The sequence below is a fragment of the Etheostoma cragini genome, chromosome 7, assembly GCF_013103735.1.
Source record: "Etheostoma cragini isolate CJK2018 chromosome 7, CSU_Ecrag_1.0, whole genome shotgun sequence".
Classification (NCBI taxonomy): domain Eukaryota; kingdom Metazoa; phylum Chordata; class Actinopteri; order Perciformes; family Percidae; genus Etheostoma; species Etheostoma cragini.
In genome coordinates this window covers 15,600,492-15,614,990 of record NC_048413.1, presented here as the reverse complement: position 1 = coordinate 15,614,990, position 14,499 = coordinate 15,600,492, and the positions used below count along the sequence as shown (strand labels likewise).

The following is a 14,499-nucleotide window of genomic DNA, read 5'->3' as shown; positions in this document are numbered from 1 at the left end:
TCCCAAAGTCTGAAAATTCCCAGTTTATGTGTACACATTGTGGTTGAACCTAACATGACAGCGATCCAGACAAATCTCTCCTTTTCCACCAGTCCTACATTTCTGTTTTAACAAGCTGGAAAAAACCCGGTCACTGGACTGCTGGTACAGAGGTCGTCGTATTAGACTATTGCCATCGTCCTGAGGAGGTATACACAGAATGATGTACTATTTCCCGCTGCCCTTTCCTCTCTCTGTCTCTCCCTCCCTCCCTGCCTTATCATTATTTTTCTTTTTTTTCTCTCCCTAGTGCAATCTCATTAGATTGGATTGCCCCTTGGCCACAAACCCCAGTGGTTGTATCCTCACCCCCCCTCCTCCATCCCCTTCCCTATCCCTGTACTGATTCCTCTGGAGTGGAAATGGTCTGATTGATGTCCAGCAACCCTATATCACAGTGCAGCCGTCCCTCTCCAGCTGGTGGCTTCAGTCATGCCATACAGCCAGATCAATCAGAGTGACCCCTGCTGTGCAAACTGATCACTGTCTCAGAAACTGAAAACACATTTACAACTTGCAATACAACCCCTGCCTCAAGCGGCATGGTCTCAATAATCCTAACATGTATTCAAATGTAATGAAATTAAATAATAATGATGATTTAGAGGTCCGTGTAGCTACATTTTGAATTGTTGTTGTTCCCACTACTCCCGACAGTTTGTCCAACAAAACAAAAGCTTTTATTTTGTACATGTTTTGATGGCGGTAACTTTGTTCTTGGTTATTGTAAATCTTCTGTAACCATTTCTACCTCATTTTTGCGGCATATTGTACATGAAAGTATTTATTTCATGTCTTTTTTGATGTCTGTTTTGAAAATGATAATGATGTTCTTGAACTGTAATGGTCTACCTCAGAAAAGACTGTATTTTAAGAGAAGAGTATCAAACAATATTAAACAGAATTTGTCAATATTGCACTGCAGTTATTTCTTACCCCCCCCCCGCCCCCATCCCCGCCCCTCTGATGTCAGCAGTCTACGGACTGCAATTGATCAGAGTGCAGAAATGACATGATAGTGGTACTTACCTTATGTCTCTGTATCTGTAGCCAAGTTTGACCCCAATGTTAAGGTCAACACAGTTACTTAAACTGATTGCTAAATTGTTTAACGTAAAAACACACAAGACGACATCACAAGGTTTTGGATTTGACTTCACACAGTAGCAGGTTTAAAGTGAATGTGTAAAAAAGAAATACAGAGTGAGTTTATGCAAAGCTGTTGTTAAATTTGAAAAAAAATCTTTTGCAGTTGTTGTGTGTCGTGAGTGTGTATCTGTGTGGGGTGAAAGATTAGAACAAATGGAAGCTGTGTGTGTGTACATTAACAAAGACAGAATACAGTACATGTTTCTACGTACACATAAGTTTACCAGCCTGCACGCGCGTGTGTTTTTATGTGTATATTGTGGTGTCCAGAACAGCAACAGAAGCAGTGCTGGCACGCCCCTGAGGCTTCAGGCCCAGCACCAGAGCACAGAGGTCCTTCATCCCTGTCACTGTCTATAAACAACTGCTCTTCCCAGCGGCCCGCCCTGTGCTATTTCTGGTCTTTCCTGACATTTTTCACAGACTCAAACTAACTGAGAGAAAAATAAATCTGAGCCACTCTGTGGAAGAAGTGAAAGTTTGGTCGAGCTCTGAATCCCCAGTTATGGATAGTGGTGTCAAAGCTGCGCGTCCCAGTAGAACAGTAATGCTGGTTGTGTTGACAATAGAGAAATTAATTGTTTAATAATGAGCACAGCTCTGTTATGGGGACAACCTTGTGCTGTGGCTGCCCTTCATCCTCTTTAAATTATTTCCGATCTTTGTCACAAACTCAATAACATAATCCACAGAACAACATAACCTTGCAAAAGTAGAATAGATCATGAGGAAATGTGACTTTGGTAGTTGAGGAGAGGCTTGTTTACATCTTACATACTAATTTAACACGACAAGTATGTTTTGTAAAAGATCAAGTTTTAAAAATATCGGCTGGGGTTTTTCACATTTTTCTACTTGCAAGAGTCACAAATAAAGCTCTAAAAGCTTTACCTCCACAGTGTAAGAAGAGTTGCGATGATATACAGTCTGTGAGTCGACAGTGAACGACTGAAAACCAGTTTGTCCTTTTTGTCCTGAGTGATTCCTGTCCTCCAGGAAGTCAATCATTTTCTTCTCCCTTCTGATTGGAGGTAATTAGGCGAGCAGAGTTTGTAATTGGATAATAAAAGATGCTAATGAGCCTCTGTCCTATTTACTCATACTGTGGCAGGGAATAGCAGGACAGCTCTGCCACACTTTCCTCATACATTTCACAATAATGAAAAGCTATACATGTTCATTATCAGAATAATTAGCTTTATATAATAAGGTTTATTTGGTAGTTTAGGTTAGAGGAATAATTGGCCTTCTAGCACATTATGTCTTCAATTCAATTTTAGTTACACTATCAAATCATAACAAAAGTTATCTTGAGACACTTTACAGATAGAGTAGGTCTAGACCACACTCTGTAATTTACAAAGCAATTCTAGTAATTCCCCCAAGAGCAAGCAGTCGCGAGGAAAAACTCCCTTATAGGAAGAAACCTCAGACAGACCCAGGCTCTTGGTGGGCCGTGTCTGACGGTTGGGGGTGTGATGCACAGTGGCAACAATAGTCACAATAAAATTAATGGAACAGTGACTACAATTGGTAGTAGTAGCAGTAGTTTTTCATGTCATAGCAGGGCACAGCAGGGAATACAGGGTGTAGTGTGGCATAGCAGAGCATAAGTGGACGCAGCGGGATGCAGCAGGACACTGCAAGGCATCGCAGAGCGTAGCAGGGTGTAGCAGGGAGTGCAGCAGGACCATGACAACAGCTGCAACCAAGCCCTTGTCGTCATTCTTATATAGAACTTATATAACCTGATGATGTCAAATGTGTGTTATTATATTGGCAGGTCAATACATTGTACTCATGGAAGCATTCATGACTATGTTTTAGTTAGTTTTGTGCTAATTGTGATTAGTGTTTATTTACATCTTCAGCTTCATTCAGAGGTGCTGGAAAAAAAGCTAAGAACTTTATTTATGGTAACAACCTTCATAAAAAGTCCTTCTCTGATTGTCATTTCTCAAGAACACAGTCCTCCTCTCTACCTTTGCCGTGGTCTTCCTACTGGTCTTCCATTGTCTGGGCCTTGATACTGACAAGGTTGACATCAGAGGAGAGCTCTGACACTGGGTGAGTTAGGACTGCCAGCTGTTAGTAATCAAGTCTATTTTGAAGTCAGGGACACATGGACCCCCAGGGCCAAACCAGCAACTATCCCCCCCCCCCCCACCAATCTCCAAGCCCCCTAGTCCCACAGATACCCAGCACAGCTATATTGGTTCCAGATGTTGCAAAGCTGCAGTAAGGACCTTTTACCTAAGAGGACCTCCAAAAATGATAAGGGATCTTTGCAGAGGAGTGGTAGCCAAATGCAGCAAACAACAGTATTCAAACACTGAGCTGAATGACGTGTTTCAACACCAAACCTGCAACTAACAGATAGCTAAATCTAAATAATAATATTAATAATAATAGTAATTGAAAATGTTCACATAATATTCTCAAAGTCTTGTCGTTGACAGAGGTGCTGCATATTGTGACAGAGAAAGCACTATCACTACAGATTCCTTTTAAAGAATGGGATCTATGTCATTTAACATTAGATAGTTGCTCGATCCAGAATGCTGTACCTGTCAGCACAAATATTGGCCTGAATACCGAAGAATCTAATCTCTATAATAACTGGGACTGAGTCCATCAGCCCTGCAACATTTGACAGTTTTGAACAGAATAGAGAGAAAACAGAAAACATGAATCACATAAAATGTGATCAAGTGAGGAAAGAATGGCACAACTGCAACTGCTCAGGTTGTTTGAAAGGAAATGATCTAATCTCTGTAGCTGCATTGTTACTGAGTTGGACAGGTCAATCAAAACTCTCAGGAAATTGGGTTTGACATGTGGAATGTCCCGGTAAAATATCTTGGCCTGCCCCCTCTCACATGGCTAAAATGTAATCACTGAATAAATAAATAGTAAATGAAAGTCTTCATGTTGAGTTAGTTTTCTTTATTTTGGGTAGTCTGCATGTATGATTTTGCTATGATGGCATCTATTTCAACAGACCATTGAACACATTGAATAAGAGGCAGGTTTAATGCAGGTCTATAGCTCCCTCATGTGGCAATTACAAAATTGGTGGCATGAAATCATTCAGATTAAACCCTAACAGATAAGGCTACAGTTGTCTGACTGTTTGTGGTATCATTTGCTGTATAACTTCTCAAAACGGATGAATTTAGCCAAAATTATGTCCAAATAATTTACTCACCAAAAAAAGAAAATAAAGCATTAAATCCAGTTGATAGGATTTCAAAATCACCAAGTACAATATGACAGTGAACCATGGTGTGAAATATGTCCACTGTTATTAAAAGACAACACACATTTACACAGCCTAGTGTGACAGCTTAGTAACATGGCTCTACTTGTTACAAAACCTGAGACAAGACAAGACCGGTTTAGCAAAGCTGAACTGTAGCACACACACACACAGCAGCGACCCCTGGTGGCACCTCTTGGGAAATATGAAGGTTACACTAATGTCGAACTTAAATATGTGACACACGTACACTTATAAAACATGTGATTTATACCAGAGTATGCTAGTTTGAGGGAAAAAACTGCACTACATGATTATTAGCATGTTACAAGTGTTATATTGTGTAATGATCATACTGTGTATCATTATTTTAGTATATAATTTTATTCAGTATTTAATAAAATAAACATACTGAATATGTCAGTGTGTATTGTTGTTGATTATATTTTATGTAAAAAGTGTAAAAAAAGACGGAAAGAAAAGGAATAGGGGGAAGTTTATGTATTGATTCCCCTTATCCGCTACTCATACATTAATTACTAAACTGTATCTTTATAATGTATACATAATTGGTCACCATATACGCTATGTAGGCTACATATCTGGAATATAACACGTGGTCAAACGTCTTCCAGATATTGATATGTGCATACAAGCAATAGCATACGTGATTGGGAATGTTTCCAAATATAGGCAAATATTTATGTCCAAATATTAAGGTTTAGTCCTATTCTTAAAAGACAACACACTGGAACAAATCGGTATGAGGTCACAGAAAGGTAAAATCCTGAATGTAATTGAATAATTGGCCTGATGATTTTCCGACTTGGGTGCCGTTGGCGCTCGTTGGGAAGATGTCCGACTTGGAGGCTCTGTTAAATGCAGATATGGTATCATGTGTCTCAGTAGACTTACTGGAAGTTACAGCATCTGGTGAAATGACTCAACAATACTCCGCCTACGTCTCGTTCTATGGAAGTTTACCAAGCCTATACTCGGGTGTAGTTTCTGTTTCAAAGAAGGCAGAAAAAAATCCTTCTATTGCTATGCTTTATTTATCCTTGTCTATTGATTTAGTCATGAGACGTTAAATGCCGCAGTGTGCGTGCTTTCAGGCGCCGTGCAATAAAAACAGTAAACAAAACACACAACTGTACAATATAAACCACACAAGCTGAGTATTGTTTAAATTTTGTCACTTATTGTGCTGTGCGCGAACCCCCCTACATCCACTACTGCGTTACTAAACAGCAGCCGTGGCCTGATGTTACTCTGAAGTCTTAGACAAATATCTCGGTCATGTGTAAACTTGATCGTGAGGGCAGGAAATAAAGCGCGCTCCTCCGGTACTGGCACATCGTGCTTAACAGGGAAGTAAGCCTTAGAAGCCTAACCTAATTTCTACTGTAAAAGTTGTCGGTGTTGAACTGCGCGGTACTCCGTATTGATTTCTTCTCGGTTAAAACGACGGAAACTGTCCAGCTTTTAAGATACAAACGTCACCCTTAAAGTAAGCGATGAAGGCAGGAAATGTTCAGTAGGATATTCGGCCTGGCGGAGGACTTATGACACATAGGAGGAAGAAGAGACAACGGACAAGAGCGTTTTTCAATGGTTTGAAAGCTAAAGAAGGTAAGTGTTATTGTTGTTGTTTCATGGTATGGATATCATTGTGTTAAACACTGCAGCCTACAGCAGCTCTCACTTGTGAAAACGGTGCGTCTCTGACATGTCATGTTTTGGTTACAAAAAACAAACTCTTGCAGGATATATGTAGGCCTGAAATACAGTCTTATATTGTATACAGTTATGCAACCCCTTATAAATGATTATGTTATGATTATGTACTTTCACCAGTTAAAAAGGGGCTCTAACTGTGTTCTAAATCATTGTTTTGTATTTCACGAAATGTAATATTATGTAATATTCAAGGCTGCAACAATAAACTAAAGTCCCTCCCTCTACGCTTGTTGCCCCAATAAGCACATTTGTTTCATGTTTACTGTTCCTGGAAATCATGTACAGCTTAACTCTGGTTATGGTTTTTCCCCTACATTGTAATTGATTATATATTAATATTGTTAGAAAAATTGTTAATATCATTTCATAGTATTAGATCCCCAAATAACATGTAGTGAATATCATATCAGGCGAACACTAATGCAGCTGTACTTTGTCGTCCAGTAAATGCTAAATAATTTAAGCGCGTAGCTGCATGTAGCTGCATTAAATGTGTAAATAACTGTTCTAAATGTCAATTATCTATTATCAGAGATATAAGCCCATTCGGATTTCCTAGAGTCAACATCAGGGACATGTGCAACTTGGTTCAGTTAATACTATCAACCAGGTTGGAATGCCTGACAAAGTACAGCTCTTACCAACAAGGTGAGGAGTGTCAGAACCCACCTCAGTGAGAACAGCAGCTGCTTCCACAGCATGAGAAGTAAAGTGTAAAGAAACCCCAAACCCTGAAATATCTGTAGGCCACAAGCCAGTGAAGACACTCTTGGGAGACATGGGAACAGAAGCCACCAAGACACGCACACACACACACACACACACAGTCGTGTCTGCCTATCTTTGTGGGGACCAGTCATTGACATAATGCATTCCCTAGCCCCTAACCCTAACCTTAACCATCAAACCTAAATGTCTAACCTTAACCCTTACCCTAACCCTAACCATAACCTAACTCTAACCCTACTCCTAAAACAAAGTCTTAGTCCTCAAAAAGCCCTTTAACGGTATGGGGAACAGCATTTTGGTCCCCACAAAGCAGTCAGGTCCCCATAAGTATACTGTTTTCACAGTTTTTGGTCCCCACAAATGTAGCTATACCTAGACCACACACATACACACACACACACATACACACACACACACACACACACATACACATACACACACACACACACATACACACACACACACACACACACTGAAAATGAGATAAAATCGTTTGATTGGTATGGATCTACAAATGACCGATGTTTTAATTTGATAAAGTAAATATCAAGAAATTGTACAAACCTTTCAGGCTAGCTTTTTCATGTATAGCACACAAAATTTCTTTACTGCTAAGAGGCATACCTTTGGTGATGTACCCAGCATTTAGTAAAATTCAGCTTCACTTGATCAACTTCATCTGATAAAGGACATTTGGGCAGTTGACTTGTAAGCTGTGGTCTGTTAAAGGTCTGTAAACGTAAGGAAGTGAAGCAGATTACAGTGTCTGTTGGCAACCATGTTTCAAACACTCGTCTAGGTTTTGAAGCGTGTTGTTGGCAGTAGAGATGAGAAGGACTGCTGGAACCAAATAACAATTAGGCTCGTGTTGCATGTTTCTGAATTGTGTTTATTAGGAATTACAGTAACATGGCATTGTGTGCTTTTCCTTTGTTACCTTAAAACAGTTTCACAAAAGTCTACACAGAGTTTTTCACAATTTCAAAAATCCATATTATATCACAGTAACCAGTGGGGCACCATTCCTCACCTCCATTAGGTGCTTTAATTTGAGTACCTGCTCACTTGAACAGCTTCTGTCAGACGTTGATGCCAGCAGTCCTTCTCTCTCTGTCATTTTACTCAAAGGTCAGCAATAAATCTGCCTTTTGCTTTAAATCTCAATAAATAAATTGGCCTGCAACTAACAACTATGATGAATCTATTAATTATAAATGTCTATAAAATGTCAGAAAATAGTGAAACATTTTGTGGTGACGTCCTGACATTTTTTGTTTTGTTAAACCAACAGGTACCACGGTTTGTATTCAGTATCATATAAGGCAAAGAAAAGCAGTACATCCTCTCATTTGAGAACCTGGAATTAAAGAACTGTTGGCACTGTTGCTTAAAAATGATTTGAACAATTAATCCATTATCAAAATTTAACATTCTTTGTCTTATGTGACAGTAAAATGAAAGTATTTAGCTTTTGTCACCTTTTGCTCTTTTGGTTGTTGTCCTCTATTTTCTGATATGTTATAGAACAAATAATTGATTGACATTGACATTAGTCGGTCATGAAAATAATCACTAATCTCAGCCGGGTTATTGATGATTGTCAACTAAGAGAGGTTTCTTTCTTTCGTGTATAACGTGACAGGCAGGCAGTGTGAGGGTGGGCTGAAAGTGAAGATATTGGAAAGGCGTGAATTGCATTACTTCCCTTTAAATATGGGATTTAGTGTTTATCCTTTATATTTGTAGTCATATCATGGGACTTTTGTTAATAATTCAAAATAATCTCACAACAATTGTAAAATTCACCCACATTGATTTCTGAGAATGGCAATGGAAAAAGACCAGTATTGGTTTGACTCCTCATTATGTGTGACATTAACTAAATCAACCTGACATGGGATTTTCCAGATAGTAAGGTTTCTCTTTTTATTACTCAATTAATGTCCTCAGAGACAAATATATGGTTTTGGGCTTTACAAATGAAACTGACTTGATTTAAGTCTATTTGCCACATCTGGATACCAACAACTAGATGCAACATTCTTCAAGAAGGTTTTCACTCACCAGTTGTGTAGTGATCCTACATCTGCCTTACTTGAAAATAGGGGTGGCTCATGTCTTTTTATTCTTTGTTGAGGGTAGGGTCACCCAATGTTTTTTAGTCTAGCAGGGAGGGTCACCCAACTTTTGTATTCATGAAAACAGCAACATTTCAAAGTGGCTTGTTCATTTAAAATGAAACATTGCAGTTGGTGCACTGATTGCACCAACTGAGTGTTGGAGTGAGCACTGATTGCGGTTACATGTGAGTTAAACATCTCATCTCCAATCCTATCTGTATTTATGAGAAGTGGCACACTGTCCTGAGTTGAAAGATAGCCTAGGCTACTTTGCGGCTTTACTATCGAGTAAATAGGCGTGTGTTCGTGTTTGCTGCTGTCCTCTCCCTAAGGTTCTGAAATGCAAACATTTTTTGACTAGCTTACTTTTTTTTTTTAAAGGGGGTGCGCCCGTACAAGCACCCACGAAGGAAAACATAAATCAGCAAACTATGATAGAGAAAAATGGACCGACAGATTTAATATACATGTTATGATTTATTTACAAGACTGTCAAAGGCAGATGGGTATCTCTCTGCCGTGTCAGAATCTCTCCCTCTCCTCTGCCTGCTTTGTGGATGGTGTGTGTGAGTGACAGCGCGGTCAGTGAGCTTGTGCCTGCAAATCCTATAATCTTATAATGGATATGTGTGTTGTATGTTATTTGAACAAACAATCGGGAAAATAAACGCCTCTTGTCCGTGAGTCTCCTGATAGAGCTCCAGCTCACAGCGGGGTCTGGGAAGTTGGACAGGATTGATTGACACTGATTGGGCGGGCATTGTAGTGGACATTGACAGAACTTGTTATTACCCAGTGTGCTTTGTTGAATTGTCTCAATGTTGTATTGTTTTATTTCATGTGAATACTAGTTTACTATAGGAGTAACTATCAAAGCACTTTGAGTAGTCGTTAAGACTAGAAAAGCGCTATATAAATGCAGCACATTTACATTTACATTTAACTAAGTATTTGAAGTAATTCAACAATGCAGGAAGTGTGCATTTAGTTTCCATGCTTAGTGTGTTTCCACAACAACGTTAGTGAATAAATCTACTAAAATGGCCACCATAATAACGGAGTGTGATGTGTAATATGAGAAAGCAAAGGTTGAAGCATGTATGTCATGGTTGTAAATAATCAATGGCCATCTGTACATCTTTACCAAGTGTAAACCAGCACAGAAGGTATCATTACATTGTTGGGGAGGGTCGTGCATTTTTGCCCAATCATTTATGAGGGGTCATAAAAAAATGTATTATTGGTGTAGGGGGGGGGGGGGGGGGGGGGGGGGGGGCATGTCTTTTTTTGACTAAAGGTCCCATAACATTTCCGGGAGTCCCTTAAATAAAAAACGAATAGTCCCTAAATCTTTTTAAAATTCTCTTTTTGTCCGTATTTACCAAAGCAGTGTGCAAATAATGTAGTCACTGTAACAGATGTAGATAAAAAAGTACGTATAGCTATCAAAAGGCCCTTGACCCAATAAAACTCTTCTTATCTGCCGCTAAATTCAAATAACATTATACATAACAATTTGCTTAATTTAGAAATAATTGTAGAAACAGACAGGAAGCATGGGGAGAGGAATGACGTCATGTGATTTCCTCCAGGGATGTTTCTGGCACGATATTTACTGTACACCCACGGAGATGTATTATTTACTTGCATGTCGAGACTTGACAAATAGCTTTGTGCACAACAGAGACTCGACAACCTGGTGGTTTATATTTAAGACATTGGAAATGTCTCAATGTATAAAATTCTTTGTAAAATATGCCTTTTGAAATTGTTGAGCACCAAATGTGTGGAATCTTAGTACATTATATATAGTGTAGCTTCATTGGAGAAATATATAGCAAATGTGTCAAGTCAAGTACATTTTATTTTATTTTATCTATACAGCCCAAAATCCCATCCGTTCATCTTACAAAACCCTCTGTCCTCAGACTCTCGTTTCGGAAAAAGAAACAAAAAACTACCCCAACTGAAGGGGTAGTTTGAAGGAAGAAATACTCACACTGGGTCATCAAATAACATTACAAGGACGTATTGAACATAATGTGACTAGAGGCAACCAAGAAAGCAAGTATAGCTATGTAAACAGTGGCTAGAGCAGAGAACTCAAGTCCTCTTAGCTTAAACTGTGGCCAAAACAGGCCCCTGATTATTTTAAACAGCCAGAAATATGCCCTGTACCTTTGCCAGGGCTTGTCTGTTGATTCCAGCACTGACTGGGTTGAAACTGTCCAACTAAGTAGTTATAAAGCAGCTTTACAGAAGAGCTGACCCAACATGAACTCAAGTAGCTCTAAGAGAGAATGATGGCTGCAAGAGCATGACGGGGCTTATAGTGTGTTTGTTCTTTTAAAATTCACCAAACAGTCAACATTCCAGTTTGTGGAATTTCCCCTTGTACTGTGGTCGTTTGTAATTGAAGCCTTTCTGCATGGGTGACGTTACACCACCAGTTTAAATTTAGCTTTCACTTTCTTAGTTGTATTGGGCAGTATTTTGTCCAGAGTTTAACTTTATATCCCATCAATAGAGTTGAAACTGAGAAGGACTAAACTGCAATGAAACCAAGCCATCAACTTAGACATTACATTTGTCAGTCATTTCTGGCTTTTTTTGGGACAAAGCAGCAAATTGAAAGAGGAACTTGTTGTTCCTTGTTATAGTGTATATAGCCCTGGTTAAATTTCAACTTTTTAGGCTCATATAAGCATACTAAATTGAACATATTTTGGACAGATTTAAAAACAAATATATTAAATTGTCATCAAACTATGATATTGCAGAGGCATTGCTGGAGAAACAGAAAAGCTACCTAAACAGAAAAGCTACCATAAACCACGTTTTGCTCAGATCTCAGATTCCACAGGTGGGGATTGACAAAGACAAGAAGCTAACAGCTATCCATGCTCAAATAGCATCTCTGACTGCAAGCCTCGGCTCTATCAGTTCGGATGTGAACAACCTAAAAACAACCGTGGAAAGCAACAAAGGTATTTTAGAAAGCCGTATTTTACGATGCTAAAATTACTGATTATTTACATTGAGTCTGGTTGGTTTAGCCAACGCAATTTCACAGACTTTTATGTTTTAAAAAAGGATCTTAATCTTTAACGGAAAGGTCGACCTCCTTAGAAATCCTTTCCATAATGTTGTCTGTTGGGTGAAATAGCTCTAGGTCTAGTGTCCCCGTTTTAAGTTTTACAACAATAAAATCTGGTCACCTTAGCTCAGACAGGGCGTCCAGTATAGGGCGTTCGCCTCCGCCGAGGGTGCTGAGGACTATGTGAACTGGGCTGCGCCCTCTCCTCCTGTTGCAACAGGGAGAGCTGACACTTCGGATTTTAAGACGGATGGTGCATGGAGGAGGATCAGGACTGAAGCAGCTGCCTGATGAACATGGACCATTGTCTTTTTCTCTTGATGTGTATTGGTTTTATCGCATTGTTGTCTGATATGATTGCAGAGACTGTGTTTCTGAATGCTATGTCGACCTAGCTTAATATGACATTATCTCCATAGGTTAGCTTGGCCATTGATAGGCTAGAGTTTCCTTCCAAGGTGCTGTTTTGTGCTTTTTGTTTCTGTTGACAAAAAAATGTGTTCATTTTGATGTGAATTTAGTGTTGAACCAGTTGATGTTGCAACCAGATATTTATGGGCTAGTGTTCCATTTTTGCTGCCCCGTATCCAATCTTGATCACAGACCTACTTCGAATGTTAGCCTCTCTGCCTATGTTTCCCCCCTTCTCTCCCTTTTGTATCACTGTCTCATCTGTTGGTGTTCTGTGTTTTAGGGACTTACCTTTGGATGCACTATTGTTAGGATTTAGCGAAGTGAAAGGCGGTAGCAATAATCACATGTATTTTCATTTAGAATGCAGCTTTTTTGATAATGGGTGATCTTACATTTTTAGTTTGGAATTGTGGCGGACTGAATGTTCCTCATAAACTTGCCAGCACTCTGGGCTTGCTAAGAAAGAGAATGCCGGCTGTTTAGCAAATCTATTCTGTCATATAATTGCATCCTCCTCAGCAAGCTTAAAAACAAAAAGGCAAGGCCGTTGTTGTCAAACGGAATCTCCCACTTAAGGTGTCCTCTTGGTCAGATGATACACGCAGGATTGTGATTTCCACAAGTGGTGCATTGGCGCCAGACCCTTTTTTATTTGTCATCTTATGTGCCAAATGTTTTTGATGGCAATTTCTATAATACACTCACTAATCAAATGCAACGTGCGGTTAGATGGCGTTTCAATACTTCTTTACTGAAAAATCAATCCTATATTATTCAGTTTATTGCAGATATTCCCAATATTAAATCTTCATATGGTAATATTAGAACTGATCCTGTTGAAATAAATAAATCCTTCCAGACATTTTACTCCAATCTGGATGAATCTGAGATTGCCTTGTATAAATCCCACTGGGTGTAAGGTGGTTGAATCAGCTTGACTTGCCTCAGTTTTTAGCAGAGGAATCAGCTAGCTTGGAAAATTTGATTAATATTGAAGAACTAAGATGGCAGTACAGAATATGCAAAAAGGGAAATCATGATGTTAGACGCCTTCTCCACATTGTTAATGAGGCGGAGGACACTGAGCGGCTATTTTTATGGTCAGTCTTAGAGGTGATGGACCTTAGGAAAACTTTCATTGGTATGATTAAAGCTTTGTATTCTAATCCCTCAGCCCGAGTCTTAACCGGACACACATCCTCCTCTTTATTTCCAGTTTCTAGATCCTCCGGCCAACCCTTGAATCCTGCACTATTTGTCATTTCTTTAGAGCCGGTGGCTCAAGCCATTTGCCATTCTATGGTGTAACCAACATGCATTTGTAATACACTGCATCACCTGTCACTATTTGCGCACGATGTGTTGGTCTTTTTTGAAAACCCTTCTCAATCTCTTCCTCTCCTTCAATAAGGTGTATGGAAGATATCAGGCTTTAAAATGAACTGGTCAAAGCCTGCACTACTTCATTTAAATGATTCTTACCATAATTCAACCATCTCTGCCGATATGAATATTTAGGCATTGAGGTTTTCCCCTGCTTAAACCAGATTATTAAACAAAATGATTGTGTTGCTCTGAACGGCGTTTTGAAGGATATGGACAAGTGGATGGGTCTCCCCATGTCGATTCAAGCCCTTGGTTTAGTCCAGATGTGTCTGCTTGCTGGCATACCTTAGAAAGTGCTGCGACAGAGCCTTGGTCACTTCATGACATTCTTTTTGCCATGTTTCCAACAAACAGTCCCAGCTACGCTTTGGCGCCATTATCTCTCATTTTATCAAAACTTGGAGATTAACTCAAACACACTGCCATATAGCTTGTAACTGGCACACTTTTTCCCCAATATTCAATAGCATTGCCCTCCCTATTGGTGGGAGGGAGATAACAGCTCCACAATGGGACAAAGGGGAGTTCATTGTCTAAAAGACATTTTTGGCGAGGTTGGCTTGTTA

At 39.4% G+C, this 14,499-nt stretch overlaps 1 protein-coding gene and 1 long non-coding RNA gene across 3 annotated transcripts in view; one reads left to right on the top strand and one right to left on the bottom strand.

Moving 5' to 3' along the window:
• Positions 1-959: 959 nt before the first annotated feature.
• The window catches only part of LOC117947810, an 18,637-nt gene continuing 5,097 nt past the window's right edge, over positions 960-14,499 (bottom strand). The window contains exons 2-3 of the long non-coding RNA XR_004657321.1: positions 7,982-7,989; positions 960-970 (exon numbers count right to left, since the gene is read on the bottom strand). This is a non-coding gene — a long non-coding RNA (uncharacterized LOC117947810). The remainder of the gene's footprint in view (positions 971-7,981; positions 7,990-14,499) is intronic.
• stat6 (signal transducer and activator of transcription 6, interleukin-4 induced) overlaps positions 5,454-14,499 on the top strand; it is a 24,809-nt gene continuing 15,763 nt past the window's right edge. The window contains exon 1 of one of the 2 annotated variants that reach the window (XM_034877003.1): positions 5,454-6,068. The gene's annotated coding sequence lies outside the window, so the exon portion shown is untranslated. Of the gene's footprint in view, positions 6,080-14,499 lie in introns of both variants that reach the window. The other variant, XM_034877004.1, reaches the window with a different exon arrangement.